The sequence below is a fragment of the Oncorhynchus mykiss genome, chromosome 20 (genome assembly GCF_013265735.2).
Source record: "Oncorhynchus mykiss isolate Arlee chromosome 20, USDA_OmykA_1.1, whole genome shotgun sequence".
NCBI classification, from domain to species: domain Eukaryota; kingdom Metazoa; phylum Chordata; class Actinopteri; order Salmoniformes; family Salmonidae; genus Oncorhynchus; species Oncorhynchus mykiss.
The window spans coordinates 20,121,295-20,127,294 of NC_048584.1; the positions used below are offsets into that span (position 1 = coordinate 20,121,295).

The window sequence follows — 6,000 nt, forward strand, 5'->3', positions numbered from 1 at the left end:
TGGCTTACATAAATGTATAGCAGCATCATTGTTGAATGGGCGAGGCAGAAATGAGTAAGACATATGTTGGAGAGACATGGAATTCGTTTTATATACATGGGCAGGCTATGCTGTGAGTCACATTAGTGACGTTTCTTGGTTGGTAGTCAGCCGTGCTTATGAAGGCATTACACATGTACAGTTAAGCAGAGAGCCCAGAGGTAGAGACAATTCAGGTCTATGGTGATGAGGCCATGGAGTGAGATGAATGGCCTCAATATGCTCGCGTGCTAGGCAGTCTTGCAGGTATTGGGTGTATTAAAGACACATCACTCAGATCTACTCTATGGTGGTAGGCTTTGCAGAGGTTGATCTCATCTCACTGCAATATGGGTTTAGGGCAGTGTTGGGCAGCCAATAGGTGACACCTCTAATAATCAAAGTTTTGATTGAAAAGATGAAATAAAAGCCTGCACCTACTTTGCACCAAGCATATTTCGGGTAAGACTGCCTCCTCCTGGTATTGGGTGTTCCAATTCTAAAGTATTGATTGAAAACTAGTTGCTAGATTGTTAGAATCAGGTGTGTTACTGACTGACTGGTACAAAAGTCTGCACCCACACCGGCCCTCATAGAATTCAAACTTTATAGGCAATCTAAGGGAAAGAGTTGACTCCGGTGACAGGGAAGAGAAGCTGCAATTTCCAGACCAATTAGATTCCAATTGAGCTAGAAATGCGAAGTTTAACGACGAGTCATGCTTAAACCGGCTAATTCAATGTGTTACTCACCCTCAGCGGGCTACCTTTCGGAGTAAAACACTTCTATTCAGCACTCCTTGCTGTGTGGTGCCAAATTGCTCACTCTCTTTAATCCATGTGCATCAGCCCTTTGTTACCGCTGGAGAGTAAGGACACTTGGTGAAGGTCACACTGCACAATGTAGCGCAAACGGTCTTAATTAATCGACTGAAGCAATCAGCTGCTTGATTGGTAAGGCCTCTGATTATGGGGGACCCATTAAAAGCCAGTCAGGACAGACTGCTACTTTAGCCAGAAACTGGAGAGATTTGTGTACTATGGGACCTCTGTTGGGCAACATGGGTCTGGACCAGCAAATGGCCATATCACTTGCACACATGATGAGGTAACTGGTAAATGTCCCCATGGTTGTCAGTGGTTTGGAGGTGTATCCTTCTCACCAAGGCTCCCTATGGATTCCTTGTTGGTCTTCTGCTTTAGAGTATGATTGTGCTTTGTTTCCCTTAAAGGAAGCAATTAAGCCTCAAAATAGACATACTAACAGGTACATCATCTCCACAGTATGCGTCATTCATGATACACCAATAATAACAACGATAATACAGTTCTGCACTCATAATTACAGCTTAAACACAACACTTTACACAAGACATCAGAAACAAGCCGAGATGCTCCCACAAGCCAATTTAAGGGTGAGAAAAGATAAGCATGGTTAACTGAGAAAACAAAGCGAAACACAACAGCCCCATGAGAGTCTGCAGTAGTTACAGTGGCAAGAAAAAGTATGTGAACCCTTTGGAATTACCAGGATTTCTGCATAAATATGTCATCAAATTTGATCTGATCTTCATCTAAGTCCCAACAATAGACAAACATAGCGTGCTAACTAATAACACACAAATTATTGTATTTTTCTTGTCTATATTGAATAAATAATTTAAACATTTCAAGTGTAGGTTGGAAAAACTATGTGAACTCCTTGACCTTCATAAAGCTGGAAAGGGTTACAAAAGTATCTCTAAAAGCCTTGATGTCCATCAATCCACGGTAAGACAAAATGTCTAGAAATGGAAAAAGTTCAGCACTGTTGCTACTCTCCCTAGGAATGGCGGTCCTGCAAAGATGACTGCAAGAGCACAGCGCAGAATGCTCAAAGAGTTTAAGAAGAATCCTAGAATGTCAGCTAAAGACTTACAGAAGTCTCTGGAACATGCTAACATCTCTGTTGACGAGTCTACGATACGTAAAAACACTGAACAAGAATGGTGTTCATGGGAGGACACCACGAAAGAAGCCACTGCTGTCCAATAAAACATTGCTGACCGTCTGAAGTTTGCAAAAGTGCACCTGGATGTTCCACAGCGCGACTGGCAAAATATTCTGTGGACAGATAAAACTACAGTTGAGTTGTTTGGAAGGAACACACAACACTATGTGTGGAGAAAAAAAGCTCAGCACACCAACATCAAAACATCATCCCAACTGTAAAGTATGGTGGAGGGAGCATCATGGTTTGGGGTTGCTTTGCTGCCTCAGAGCCTGGACATCTTGCTATCGTCGACGGAAAAGTGAATTCCCAAGTTTATCAAGACATTTTTGCAGGGGAATGTAAGGCTATCTGTCTGCCAATTGAAGCTCAACAGAAGTTGGGTGATGCAACAGGACAATAACCCAAAACACAGAAGTAAATCAACAACAGAATGGCTTCAACAGAAGAAAATACGCCTTCTGGAGTGGCCCAGTAAGAGTCCTGATCTCAACCCGATTGAGATGCTGTGGCATGACCTCAAGAGAGCAGTTCACACCAGACATCCCAAGAATATTGCTGAACTGCAACAGTTTTGTAAAGAGGAATGGTCCAAAATTCCTGACCGTTGTGTAGGTCTGATCCGCAACTACAGAAAATGTTTGGTTGAGGTTATTGCTGCCAAAAGAGGGTCAACCAGTTATTAAATCCAAGGATTAATATACTTTTCCCACCCTGCACTGTGAATGTTTACACAGTGTGTTCAATAAAGACATGTTATTAGTTTATGCAGACTGTTTGTCTATTGTTGTGACCTAGATGAAGATCAGATCAAATGTTATGAACAATTTATGCAGAAATACAGGTATTTGCAAAGGGTTCAGATACTTTGTCTTGCCACTGTATGTGATTGGCGATTAGCGGGTAGGCTAACATACACAGTGATTCAGTCACTTAAATGAGCCCCTGCACACAGACAGACAGGCCCTGGCGGGAGCAGCGGAGAGCCGCGCTGCAAATGAAGTGCACAGTAATCAAGTCAGGCTCTGGCCCACAACACCATTGATCACAAGGGCCTGCAGGGAAACAGGCTAGGTGGTGGTGGTTGGAGTGGTGGGGGTCATTCTACAGTACCACCTCCCTCCTCTCAGTGGTTATCAGATTCTTATTAACAGGCTAATTGAATGAGCTTTTAGTCGTTCACTGTTGAGCCACTGACTGCATGGACTAAGTATTATTGACATAGTGAATTCCGAGGCCAGTTTAAAAGCATAAGATGAGATGCATGCCCTTCAGCTAGTAAGCTTGGATCAAAGATGTATTTTTCCATCTCTCTGATGGAGATCTGTGGGAGATCTTACACAACTCTCCACCAGGGTAGAAGATCAGTTAGATAGAGACATCATTTAAGTAAAATGCCTTTGGTTTTGACAGAGCTATTTTTGATATTTCTGAAATGTGGGAATTAGGCAAATGTTTCCATCACAGCACTGTATTTTTTTGCCTACTTAAATTCTGCGTTTAAAGCACATGTTCTGTAAGTCTGGCAGGAAGTCTGTCATTCCCATGTGCTTTACATGACTACTAATTCACAAGGCCCCTGGCTGTCAGAGAGCCCCAAACCACAACCTAAAACACAATCAATCTACAGTTGAGATAAACTCCACAAACCTTTTCTCTCTCTTCTGAAACCAAAAGTCCTATTTAAACCTGTCAATTCATACGATAATGTAAGTATTTCAGCACCAATTGCAACTGTAGAGACACTGCAGCCCATTCTCCAGTCCACTCCACAACAGTCTACTGGACAATAAATCCTTTAATCCTCTCAAGGCAACCTCTGATTCCTCTAAATCTCTAGTGCCTACAGTACTTTAATTGAATTTGTTATCAAGCTAGGCACTTCATACAGGCTTCCTCAATGACTGACACCAGAAATAACAGAACATCATGCATCATCCCTGTAAGAGACTGCAATTGTATTTCGTCTTTAGATAAATTGTACAGTATATGCCGGTATTACATGCACTATTAGGACTTAAGGCCTATCCATGATTAAAAATGCCTTTAGCTCACCTCAGAATCAACGTCCTTATCTATCCAATTACACCTTGTGTCATGTCACATTCCTCTTTAAGTTCCAGATTTTGCTACCGTGGTTTTCCATTCGACTGATTTCATTCCAAGATCACACCGTCTGTTGTTAGTTGCACGTCATTATATTATGGTTGTTCTACAGCCTACCAAACACTTCTGACATAACTGGAGAACGAAAGTCGATCTACAACAAGATACAACAAACAGACGCCCCATGCCTATACTGCTGTCCACATAGCCTAAAGGTGCATTCCTTTCAACAGTGTACAAATGATCAATAAAACACTATCTTCCTGTATTTATTGGTATAGAATTGTAATTAGTCTAGCCACCTAAATGAGAGGTCTACGGTTAAATAAACCTGCACGGTTTTGACAATTGAATTGCAAGCTATACCTTTTAGTTTATGTAATCTAAATTTGCCTAGAGCAAATTATTTGATAATCTATTCAAAATATTGTATGAGCATCCCTCACCTACGTGGCGCTTGAAGTTGGGCGATTTCTGTGGCCAGGATCAGACGATAACTCCATCCATTTGAGGTGGTGATGTTGTCAAAGCACGCGCGTCTCCTTTAAGATGCATCAGCTTTGTTCAAGAACACTGCTAATTTATGGTGTGTTCATTAGCAGCTGATGATTAATCAATATTTGATCCATGAGTTACGAAGTCTACTAACAAAAAACATGCATGGGAAATATTGTGTTTTTTTCTGTGCAATCTGTAGGATCACGCGTATACACGGAGAGCGCTGCTTCTTTCACATTCCCAACCTTGTCTGCCTATGTGTCTCCATGCACTCACATCAGAGGCTATGGAATACTCTAGTATCACTGTATGATACATCTAATCTACTGATAATACATGGTAATAAAAAAGGCGACCCCATCCTCACACATCTCTATGATCGATCAAGAGATGCCATTGCTCAAGAGGGGCAGTACACCCAAAAAAGCGCAAGGTTGCGGCGAGTCCCAATGTCCGTTGATAGTAGCCAGTGTTCTTCTGTTCTCTCCTTCCGCAGTTCGGTAACTGCTGCTCTATCTGGAAATCAAACACTTTGTTCTCGATTGGGGTGGATTCTTGTCGCGGCAATAGGAGCTTCATATGGCTCCAACACGCAGCAGCAGCACATGTAGTCCAGCGTATGCTGAGATCGTTCGACTTTATGATACAAGTATCAAACTTGGTACACTAATACTAGATACCTTAAGGAACATTCTACAGATTGTAACCTTTATTTAGCTAGGCAAGTCAGTTAAGAACAATATCTTATTTACAATGACGCCCTATCCTGGCCAAAACCGGGCGACGCTGGGCCAATTGTGTGCCGCCCTATGGGACTCCCAATCATGGCAGGATGTGATACAGCCTGGAATCGAACCAGGGACAGGGATGCTTCTTGCACTGAGATGCAGTGCCTTAGACCGCTACGCAACTCAGGATTGGAGGCAGTCTCGGATTTCCTGTTAGAAGAAAATAAGGTAAAATCATTTCAAACAATATCAAAATGATATCTACCAAATAAATAAACCCCCCAGATAATATAGACAATAATCCTGATCATCAAATACTCTTCAAATCAAATCAAATCAAATTTTATTTGTCACATACACATGGTTAGCAGATGTTAATGCGTGTGTAGCGAAATGCTTGTGCTTCTAGTTCCGACAATGCAGTAATAACCAACAAGTAATCTAACTAACAATTCCAAAACTACTGTCTTGTACACAGTGTGAGGGGATAAAGAATATGTACATAAGGATATATGAATGAGTGATGGTACAGAGCAGCATAGGCAGATACAGTAGATGGTATCGAGTACAGTATATACATATGAGATGAGTATGTAAACAAAGTGGCATAGTTAAAGTGGCTAGTGATACATGTATTACATAAGGATACAGTCGATGATAG

General features: G+C 41.6%; 1 protein-coding gene across 1 annotated transcript in view; it reads right to left on the minus strand.

Annotated features, from left to right (window-relative positions):
- LOC110499121 (TANK-binding kinase 1-binding protein 1) overlaps window positions 1-5,293 on the minus strand; it is a 113,515-nt gene extending 108,222 nt beyond the window's left edge. Inside the window, exon 1 of the mRNA XM_021576042.2 lies at window positions 4,560-5,293. The gene's annotated coding sequence lies outside the window, so the exon portion shown is untranslated. The remainder of the gene's footprint in view (window positions 1-4,559) is intronic.
- Window positions 5,294-6,000: the final 707 nt, after the last annotated feature.